Here is a 12,266-nt window from a genome sequence, read left to right as displayed (position 1 = left end):
CTAATACTATTTTTTAAATATATTTTTAATGACAAAGTTGTTAACTTATAAAACAATCACACATGTGCAGAATTCTCAAACAACATCCATCTATCAACACACCACACTGTGGTGAAATATTTTTTACAGATAAAATAATACCATCTGATTGTCACTATGTCCATAGTGTACATTTGGTACACAATCTCGATACTGTCTCATTATGAACACAGTACATCTTTGGCATAGATGGAAGCTTATTACATTATTACTGCTGACCACACTCCATAGGTCACTCCGGTTGTATTTTTCCCATGCTTCTCCACATTCCCACCACCCTGCAGTAGTGATGTACATTTGTGATAGCTCACAAAGGACACTCTTGCATCTGTCCCATAAAGCACAATTCTCATCCATCTCTTGGTTTACTGTGCTATTCAGTTCCTAGATTATTAGTTAGCATTCTGTCAGTGGGTATTGTATTAGTCAGCCAAAGGGATGCTGATACAAAACACCAGAAATGGGTTGGTTTTTATAAAGGATTTTTTTTGGCATAGAAACTTACAGATACCAAGCCATAAAGCATAATTTACAACCCTCACCAAAGTCTATTTGGAGCAAGATGGCTGCTGATATCTGTGTGGGTTCAGGCTTCCTGGGTTCCTACATTCCTGGGGCTTGCTTCACTCAGGCTTTCCTTGCTTCTGGGGGCTCACTTCGCTTTCCTCTGCATGCTGACTTCCCAGGGCTCCAGTTTAAGTCTTCAGCATCAAACTCCAAAATCAAAACCCCAACATTAAAAACCCTCAACTCTGTTCTTCACCATGCCTTTTATCTGTGAGTCCCTAAGTCCTAATCTTAATTCAATCATGCCCAGGTATAGATCAGATTACAAGCATAATCCAATATTTCTTTTTGGAATTCATCAATTATATCAAACTGCTATAGGCATTTACATCCCTAGACTAACATTTTCAGCCACATCCCCATTTATAAACTGGCTGTTACTCACTATGTGTTGCCATCCACTCTACACATTTCCACACTTTTACATTAAAGCTAACTAAAACTTCTATGTACATTAAACATTAGCAGTCCATCTCTGTCCTCCTCTTATCTCCTTTAAGAATCCACCACCTACCACCAGGTCTTGAAGATATTTTCCTGCAGTTTTTTTCTAGAAGCTTTATAGTTATTGCTTTTATTTTTAGGTTTTTGATCCATTTTGAATCAATTTTTGGATAAGGGCTGAAATAGCAGTCCTCCTTCCTTCTTTTGGCTATGGATACCCAGTTCTTTCAGCATCATTTGTTGAATGGACTGTTTTGCCTGAGCTGTGTGGGTTTCACAGGAGAATCAAAAATCACTTAACCATTCATGTGAGGGTCTATTTCTGAACCATTGATTTGGTTCCATTGGTCTTTGTGTCGGTCTTTATGCCAGTACCATGCACTTTTTACCACTATAATTAGGTAATATGATTTAAAGTCTGGAGAGACAGTTCACTTTTCCTTTTTAAGATGTTTCTCGGTATTCAGGACCACTTACTCTTCCCAATAAATTTGATAATCTTGTTTTCAATTTAAAAAAGTACCTGGTGGAATTTTTACTGGGATTGCCTTGAATCTGTGTATCAATTTGAGTAGAAATGACATCTTAATGGTATTTAGTCTTCCAATCTGTGAACATGGAATGTTCTTCCAGTTATTTAGGGCTTTTTAAAATTTCTTTTAACATTGAGTTGCAGTTTTCCGAACACAAGTGCTTTACATCATTTGTTAAGTTTATTCCTGACTATTTGAGTTTTATCTTCATATTTTATTGTCAGCACTCTTTTGATACTTTTAATTACTTTTATTAATATAATCATCATTTCTAGACTCTTCCAGGCCTCTTTCTCCTGTCTTTTCTTTTCAGGCTCTAGCACACCCTTTATTATTTTTGATAATCTGGACTCTTGGTTAGAAATTCTTTCAGTTTCTGTGTATCTGTGAATAATCTAATCTTGCTCACATTTTTGAAAGACAGTCTTGCCTGACATAAATTCTTGGCTGGAAGTTTTTCTCTTGAAGTATCTTAAATATATCATACCACTGTCTTATTGCTTCCATGGTTTCTGGTGAAAAATCAGCATTTAACCTTATTGGGTATCCATCCTATATTATGCATTGCTTTTCTCTTGCTGTTCTCAGAATTCTCTGTGTTTGGCATTTGACATTATGATTAGTATGTGTCTCAGAATTGGTTTGTTCAGATATTTTTGGATGGGTGTACATTGTGTTTCTTGAACATGGATATCTATGCCCTTCAAAAGGTTTGGGAATTTTTCTACCATTATTTCTTCAAATATTCCTTCCGCCCCTTTTCCCTTCTCTTCTCCTTCTGGGACACCCACACCGCATATGCTTGCATGTCTTTTGCTGTCATTTAGTTTCGTGAGAACTTGTTCAATTTTTTTCCATTCTTTTCTTTACCTTTTCCTTCGTATATTCACTTTCAGAGGCCATTTCTTCAAGCAAACCAATCCTTTCTTCTGCCTCCTCAAATATGTGGCTATATGATTCCAATGGTTTGTTTTGCGTTATACCCCTCCCATGGCTTTTTTGCTGAATTTACCCGGATAGGCTAGTGCAGGACCCACCATCCTCTTCCCTGCCAGAGGTGTGGCTAATGCCTAGCCTAGGGCTGCAAGTCAATCTAGGTGAAAGAAACTGGTTCCTACCATAACTGTGACTTTTGGTCCTAGCTTCCCATCAGTTTGGGGGCACTCAAAATTGTGGCCAACAGCCTTTCTCTGACTTGGACAGATTCACACCCTAGCTGTTCCCCGGGTTATACCCCAGCCAGCTGATTCTACTAATCAGTTGCCAAAATCAGTGGCTAACCATCTCCACCTCCCCTGTTTTTGGGAAATGGCGCTTCCAATTACAGCCATAAAATAGCTCTCAGGGCAGCTTGTGCTGCCAAAGTCAGACAATCACTGACTTCTATGGCTTGGCTGGTAATTTCCCAGAGAGGCTGGTGCAGGTTCCCCCAGCTACAGCTGCTATCTGATCTGGATGGAAAGAAGCCAGTCCCCACCAGCACTGGGATTTTTACTCTGCCCTGCTTCCCCTTGTGCCAGGGACAGAGTTAAGATAGTGGCTACTGGATCTTTCTGACTTGGACAGGCTCAAACTTTAGCTGTTCTTGGGATTATACCTTAGCCCAATAGTCTCTTCCTCTTCCATTTTTGGAAAGTGGTGCTTTCGGTTCCAGCTGCAGTACAGTTCCCAAGGTGACTTGTTCCTCCAGTGGAGGATGGGTACCAACCTCAGGGCTTGAAATTCTCTACTTACAAGTCTTCTGTACATATGGGCTTTCTCTTCCTTCCATTCCTTTAAGGATGTGGCAGGTTGCTCTTCTGGTCTCCTGGAGCCCCCAAACAGGTGCTTCAGCTAGCTCCAGGTAGTTCTGGGTGTTTGCTAACTGCCCTGCAGCAGGAACTGACTCTAGGAGCTCCTTACTCTGCTGCCATCTTGCTGGTTCCCTCTCAGTGTATTTTTTAAGGTGGGTATGAAAAGCTCTTTTCATGGTGAAGTATATTCTAAGGTGCCAGGTTAAAGATATTTATAAATATGTATATATTTAAAAGCACAGAAAAATCTAAAATCCAGGGCAATATAAACAACTGAATGGTTTATTATCTTTTTACCCATAACTGTTCAGTCTCATGTGTTTTACATTGGATATTGGACTTGTTAGGATGTTCAACTACTTAGTCCTAATCAATAGCTAAGCATCTCTGAGATTAGTACTACTACTTATCACTTCCTCCCTGGTCTCCCATTGAGCAGTAATTAAGTAAATATATCTAATTATTAATCTCAACTGGATACATTCTTTTTTCTGAATTAAACATTTCCTCCCTCATCCCGTCCTCTCTCTATTACATGTTTCTTTCTCTCCCTATCACTTCCCTTTAATAATCAGTCATAGTGAGAGAATGATGGTGATGGAAGTGTCATACCTTTCAGGAGTCTTTGATTTAGACATAGCAGGGAAATGAAAAACATGACCCGTCAGTACTCAGTCCAGAGATTCAAGTCTCCTGGATATACACGAACCCCAGCGCCAACCACACCACAACCTCCTTTTCTGTATAGTTAATCTTTTGAGATATATCTGACTGATCTGTTTCTAATTTCTCTTTCTGTGTTTTTAAAAAATACTTTCCTTGTTATTACTATGTGGTTTATATTGCACAGCCTACATCTATAACCTACCAATTTGAAAAGATGTGAAATTAGCTTCAAAGGTATATCTATTCTTCACACTATTCCAAGTTATACTCTCCTGTCTTTTCCTTTCAGACTTGCTGATCTCCCTTTAGTATTTCTTGTAAAGATGTCCATGGGGGCTGCTGGGTGTGGGGAACGGGAGGAAGAGATGAGATGTGGAGGCGTTTTCGGGACGTGGAGTTGTCCTGGATAGTGCTTCACGGACAATTACGGGACACTGTAGATCCCCCCAGGGCCCACTGGATGGAACGTGAGAGAGTCTGGGCTATGATGTGGACCATTGACTATGGGGTGCAGTGATGCTCAGAGATGAACTTACCAGGTGCAATGGATGTATCACGATGATGGGAGAGAGTGTTGCTGTGGGGGGAGTGGGGGGCGGGGGCGGTGGGGTTGAATGGGACCTCATATTTTTTTTTTAATGTAATTAAAAATAATAATAATAAATAAATATTTTTTTTAAAAAAAGATGTCCTCTTCTTGATAAACTCTCTCCATTTCTGTTTATCTGTAATATTTAAAACTCTTCCTCAGTTTTGAAGGACAGTTTTACCAGATAAAGAATTTTGGGCTGGTGTTTTTTCTTTTTCAGTACCTAAATATATCATACCATTGTCTTCTTGCTTCCATGGTTTCTGATGAGAAATTGACAATCTTATTGAGGATCCCCTGTATGTGAGGAATCACTTTTACTGTGTTCAGAATCTCTCTTTAGTAGTAATCTCTCACTGCCAGGGAGGCTCATTCCCAGGTGTCATGTCCCACCCTGGGGGGAAGGTAATGGATTTACAGGCTGAGTTTGGCTTAGAGAGTGGCCACATTTGAGCAAGATGGAGGCACTCAGGAGGTAAATCTTAGGCACCCTGTAGCTCTAGGCCTAGTTCATATTTCAGGCATACAGGCTCATAAGCATAGACATCAGTATCAAGGGCTCATTGTTGGACCATCCTTTACTGGTCTTTGCCATTGCACTTGGGGGACTGTTGATGTTCCATTGGGGATTGTGATAGAGCTCCCCTGGCTAGGAATTCAGCACTCCCTCACTTGTCATTTGTAACTGTAATTACTATGAAAATATCCAAACATTTCTATGTACCCTGTATACATGCCCTGGAGAACTCCCTCCCAAACATGTGCCCCCATCAAATAACATCCCACACCAGTGTTCCTCCCCTGCTATAGTTGAACATCTCTGTGGTCCAAAACTTCTTCAAAATTGAAGCCTAGTATATTGCCAAGTTCCATTAACAGTAAAATGGAATATAGTGATGGGTTTAAAGGTTAGATATAAAATACATACTAATTTAGAAAAATTAAATAAAGAAAAAATTAATTGACAAAATGAAAAAGTTTTGTTTTTCATGTTTTTGCCTTTCATCACTGCAATAGGTGTCGCCCGGTATGTACAGTGGCAAGGCAATTTCTTTCATTTCTTCCTCAAGTGTCTACATCCTTTCTTTTTCTTTTTTTTAATTATTAAGTTTGTCTTCACAAAAGTTTTAGATCACAGTAATTCACATATACAATATAGGATACTGCCACATCTTCAACATCAAACACTTTGTCCCTTCCCCAGCAATGATCATTTTCATGTTCATATTGTATTTGTTGCAGCAGATGTACAGATATTGAAATATAGCTTTCAAACATGGTTCCATTTGGGTTTACATTATGGTTTATATTTTAGACTATACTATTTTCTAAAATTTTAGATATCTTATGTTTTACATACTTGACTGCCCTAATCCACTGGGAGCCACCAATTATCTTGAGAGATACAATTTCCTCTGTATAGGAACATCAGCCCTCCCCAGGATGTGGGTATACCTTCAGTCTCATTGAATGGGTCTAAACCCAATGATATAACCCACTATGACAAAATGAGCACTCACATGCTCTCTAGAAGCCTACCCTGTGTCAGATGAACTCCTTAAGCACCTTAAAGTGGTAATCTTCCTTATTATATTTTCTAAAGAGTTTTCTCAACATTATAGTTTCAACCACATACTTATAATCTCCTATTCAAATGTTTCCCCAAAACTCTCCCCAATTTCTTGGGTCATCTGACCCACCCTCCCATCCCTAGCCCCCCTCAAGCCTGCAAAGCCCCACCCAAAGTTATCCCTATGTCTCCCATTTTATCCCTTCCCTGTACAAATATTTACCTCCAGCTTGTCATAGATTTCACCCATGTAGCTGTCAGCTCTAAACCTTCCTCTCCCCTCAACTATCTTTAAGCCTATCATCCAGTCTCTAGCTCTCTAAGACAGCCTGGTTCTCTCTTTTCATTATCCTTCAATGCCTGGGTTTCTTCACTCAACATAAGGTCCTCAAGATTCATACATGTTATCACATGTGTTTGTACTGTATTTCTCCTTATAGCTGAGTAGTATTCCATTGCATGTGAATACCACATTTTATTTATCCATTCATCTATCCATGGGCATTTGGGTTGATTTCAACTTTTGGCAATAGTGAATAATGCTACTATGGACATTGGTGTGCATATATCAGTTTGGTCCTTGTTTTCCGTTCTACTGGGTATATATCCAGCAGTGGAATTTCTGGGTCATATGGCAAATCTATAGCTGGTTTTTGAGAAACTGCCAAACTGCCCTCCAGAATGACTGGATCCTTCTGCATTCCCACCAGCAGTGGATGAGTGTTACCATTTCTCCACATGGGATTAAGATGATATCTCATTGTAGTTTTGATTTGCATTTCCGTAACAGCTAGTGATTTTGAGCATTTTTTCATGTGCTTTCTAGCCATCTGTATTTCTTTGGTGAAGCATCTGTTCAAATATCTTGCCCATTTTTAAAATGGATTGTTTGTCTTTTTATTTTCAAGATACAGGAGTTCTTTATATATGCAGAATATTAGTCTCCTATTAGATATAGTTACAAATATTTTTTCCCATTGGGTAGGTTGTCTTTTCACTTTCTTGACAAACTCCTTTGAGGTGCAGAAAGCTTTAATTTTGAGGAAGTCCCATTTATCTATTTGTTCTTTTGCTGCTCATGCTTTTGGTGTGAAGATCATGAAGCCATTTCCTATTACAAGGTCCTGTAGATGGCTCCCTACACTGCTTTCCAAAGTCTTTATGGTCTTGACTCTTATATTTCGGTCTTTGGTCCATCTTGAGTTGATTTCTGTATAAAGTGTGAGTTGATAATCCTCTTTCATTCTTTTGCATGTGGATATCCAGTTCTCCAGACACCATTTGCTGAAGAGGCCATTCTCTCCCAGTTGAATGGGTTTGGTGGTTTTGTCAAATATCATATGACTGTATTTATGAGGATCTATATCAGAACTCTCATTTCTGTTCCATTGGTCAGTGTGTCTTTCCTTGTGCCAATACCATACAGTTTTCACTACTGTAGCTTTGTAGTATGTTTTGAAGTCAGGTAGTGTGAAGTCTCCAATTTCATTTTTTTCAATGTCTTTGGCTATTCAGGGCCTCTTTCCTTTCCAAATAAAATTCATAGTTAGTTTTTCTAGTTCATTAAAGAATGCTGTGTTGATTTTTATTGGGAGTGTATTGAATCTGTAGATCAGTTTTGGTAGGAGAGATATCTTAATAATATTTAGTCTTCCTATCCATGAACAGGGAATATTCTTCCATTTATTTAGATCTTCTTTGATTTCCTTGAACAGTGTTGTGTTGTTTTCTGTGTATAAGTCTTTTACATCTTTGGTTAAATTCATTCCTAGGTATTTGATTTTTTTTTACTTACTATTGTGAATGGTATTTGTTTCTTGAATTCCTCCTGAGATTGCTCATTATTGGTATTTGATGTTCTGATTACTATGTGTCTTAGAGTATGTCTATTTGGATTTATTCTCTTTGGAGAATGCTGTGCTTCTTGGCCATGTATAATTATGTATTTCATAAGAGTTGGGAAATTTGGGGCTATTATTTCCTCAAATATTCTTTTTGCCCCTTTTCCTCCTCTTCTTCTGTGACACCTGTTATACATATGTTTGTGTGCTTCATGCTGTCACTCAAATCCCTGAGACACTGCTCAGGTTTTTCTATTTTTTCCCTCTATCTGTCCTTCTGTATGTCTGATTTTGATTGCCCATCCTCTAGTTCACTGATTCTTTTTTTCTGCCTGTTCAAATCTGATGTTGCATGCCTCAGTGTATTTTTAATCTCTCTATTGTGCCTTTCACATTCTTTTTATAATTTCAAATTCTATTATGTTTTTTTTTGTACTTTAAAATTTTTCTTTATGCTCACACATTGTCTTCTTAATACCCTTTGTATCTTTATGCATATTTTCCTTTATCTCCTTGAATTGAGTTAGGAGATTTGTTTGAAATTCTTTGGTTAATTGTTTCCAATTCTGAGTCTCCTCTAAAGTTTTAATTTGTTCCCTTGGCTGAGTCATATCTTCCTGTTTCTTAGTATGGCTTTTAATGTTTTGCTGATGTCTGGAAATCTGATTATCTTGATGAGTTAACCCTGATGGTCATTTTCTCCCTCTTGTCTAGGGTTTTCTTGTTGATTGGCATTGTGTTAATTCTCTTCCTAGACTCTTGATCCAACTTATGCTGGGCCTTTAGAATAACATGAGTTTAACTGATCAGATTTTCTCACCCTATGTTCATCTGATTCTTGCCCTGGATATGTCATTCAAATTTTAAGATTGTTCTTTTTGTGTGATTGTTTCAACTGCAGGAGAAAGCTTCCTTTCCTCAGTTCCCCCCCCCCCGCCCCCCCCCCCGGAATCTTAAACTCTTCTGTTGGTTTTTGTGCAGAAATTTCTCCCCAGCTCTTATGATTTGTTTAAATTCTCTCCCTCATTCAGTGCCATATTTTCCTTATACTTTCAGTTCTGGTAACCTCATTCTTATGGTAGTTAAGTCCCCCCACCATTTTTTTTCTCTGTGAGGTTTTACTGTCTCTGCTTTCTTCCCTGTTAGGTTCTCCTACCAAAGGGAGCCAGATAGAGTCAATCCAGAAGCTGAGTCATTCAATAAATGTCCATTCAGCATCTACGGTATCATGCTGACAGTATTTGTTTTTTTTCCCCCTCATTTGCTATCATAGGTACAACTCTTTGGGGCATATGCTATTCTGTATAGAAGAAAAGATTATCAGTGACTTTTGCATTTCATATAATTTGCCATGATTTCATATGTTCAATCTCCTAACCAACATCATCTCCTCCCTAACAAAATTTACCTCTTCTGAATCTATCAAAATCACTGGGTCCTAACAGGAAATTTCAACTGATTGAGAGAAGGTAGAGTTGATCAGTTGCAAAAGAAAAGTCTTGAAAAAAATTTTAAATCTCAAAGAATTTGTATTTCTAATATATTTCTCTCCCTTTAAATCATGTTTGCATTTGTTAGCAAGTGACTTTAAATCATGAGCTCCTTCATTTAACTTTTCAAGTAGATATATCTTAGTAAGTTTCTTAAACATAACTATACCTCCTGGTCTCAAGTGTTTTAGGTAGCTCCTATTCCCTCTTTCCCTTGAGATTTTGAGAAAGCCATCATTTTACTCAGGTGATGGATATATGATGAAGACACTAACAATAGCATCACCTGTCATATACCCTTAAGTGCAACTAATGTACCAGATATTATACTAGGCATTTTTCACATACTTATTTACAACATTTCTATTTAATCTTGCAACAACTAGGAGTCAGTACTGTTATCCCCATTTTACAATTAAAGTTACTAAATCTAGAGAATTTGAACTGCATGCTCAAGTTACTTAACTTGTATGAACAAAGATTCAATCCCACATTTATTTAACTCTAAACCAGAACACTTTCTAATACAGCTTTATAAATACAAAGTGTTGATATTTGTAAACAATAATGTGTATTCAATATAACCATAATTCTATTTATTGTTAATCAAACCAAAGAGCATTCTTTCCCAAAAGTAATCACATTAACCAAAGTTCCATAAGAGAAAAGGTTTTTAAAAAATAAATCAGGAAGTAGAAAACATGGTAAAATTTTAACTGCAGTTTAAGAAATCTTTTTTTCCAACTAGTGACTCTAAATTTAATCTACTTTTTGTTTTAGTGTCAGTTCTCTTATACTGTGTAACATTATAGCATTGGTATAAAACAGATATTCTAACACTGTATAATTTTCCTTTCCATAAGTATAGCCATGAAAAGTGGTTCACTGTCAGCACACACAAAGCCATGTTTACCATGAATTTTACTTTAAATAATACAAAATTCAAGGAGGCTTTCCCAATATTAGGGTGCCATTACTCTAATGGAGAATGATTTTCTGATAATAAATTTGTCTATAAATTAATCTGAATATTTTTCAAAAGTTTATTGATTACTTTTAGCATTAAGACAATATGGGTAATTTTCAATAATGCAATATAGATTTCAATAACAAATATAATAAGAATAAAATATAATAACATGGATATCCTTTCCTGGTTTATTAAGAATTGGACAAAAAAAAAAAAGATTTGCACCAAATACAATTCTACTCTATGAGAGGATTTCCATTATCCTTTCATATATCTATTGCACACTAGATGATGGATATTGGACTGTAGCTGGCATGAGTAATTGTCTTGAATATTCTAGTACCTTGATTATTTAAAATATAATATTTTAATGTATAACATAGTCATTATAGAACATTTTTGAGCTTTAGAGAAATTTAGATATCATCTGCTTCTGGATTGATAAATCTATCTCATTTCAAATACCAACTAAGAAACTGCTGAAAAGTCTATATTAGAAAGGACTGAAAATTCATACCCAGATCCATCAGTGAAGAAGGTTGTGTTTGATTAATTATGTTTGTCATGGGCACAGGTATAGAAGCATCAGTATATATGCTCTGTATTTCCCGAGCAAAATCTAGTCTGACCTGAGGGTAAGCACATTTTTCAATGTAATATGAAAGATTATTCCCTAAATTTCCAATATAGAATTTTTTAACATGCTCTATAAATTTGGAATCTATTTTCCTTCATATTTTAAAGAATAATCTATCTTTGTTCTCAAGGGTAGATTTAAAAGGAAAACACTAAAAAATGTTTTCAAATAGTTTGGTCTTTCTCAGAAATGGTGTCAATGATATATTCTTGTTATTCAGATCTAGCCAATGGTCACTTCTTTACACTTCTGCCTATTGTACATTAATGTGGGAGGGCTATGGAGAAAAAATAACCATCTTATTGGAAAATAGACTCAATTAAATAAAAGGACAAAAAAGAAAGTTCTGTAGGTTGAAATCATCACATTGATATATATCCAGAAGCAGCTGAATTCTTTTTTAACTCAACAGTATCTGTACAATTTTATTGATGTGAAATTCATATAACATAACTTAACAATTTAAAATTCATTGTCATTTAGTACATTCATCATATTGTGTATCAACGTTATCTAATTTCAGAACATTTTTATCAACTCCAAAAGAAATCTCATACCCACAAAAGGAGTTATTCCATGTTCCCCACTTCCCTCAACCATTAATCATCATTCTGTCTCTATTGACTTGCATATTATAAATATTGCATAAAAATGGAACCATTTTAAAAAATGACTTTTGTATCTGGCTTAAGTTTTGAAAACAATTAGCATGTTCTCAAGTCTTTTCCATGTTTTAGTTTATACCATTACTCTATTCCATTTTATGACTGAGAAAAATTCCAATATATGTATATAAGACATTTTGGTTATCCATTCATTATGTGAAAGTTATTTGGGTTGTTTTTACCTGTTACTGTAAATAGTGCTGATATGAACATTTGTATACAATTACTTGAATATTTTTCTTCAGTTTTGGGGCTATCAAGGAACAGAATTTCTACATGATCAGCTAGTTCTGCATATATCTTACTAAGGGATTGCCTATTTTCCTTAGTGGTTGTACCATTGTACGTCCCTAACAACTGTTTACGAGGATTCCATTTCTCCACATCCGCCCCAATAGTTTTTTTTTCATTTTTTCTCTTCTTTATTTTCTTTTAAATGTTACATTAAAAAAATATGAGGTC

Source organism: Dasypus novemcinctus, chromosome 23 (assembly GCF_030445035.2).
Source record: "Dasypus novemcinctus isolate mDasNov1 chromosome 23, mDasNov1.1.hap2, whole genome shotgun sequence".
NCBI lineage: Eukaryota > Metazoa > Chordata > Mammalia > Cingulata > Dasypodidae > Dasypus > Dasypus novemcinctus.
This window is presented reverse-complemented; position numbering follows the sequence as displayed.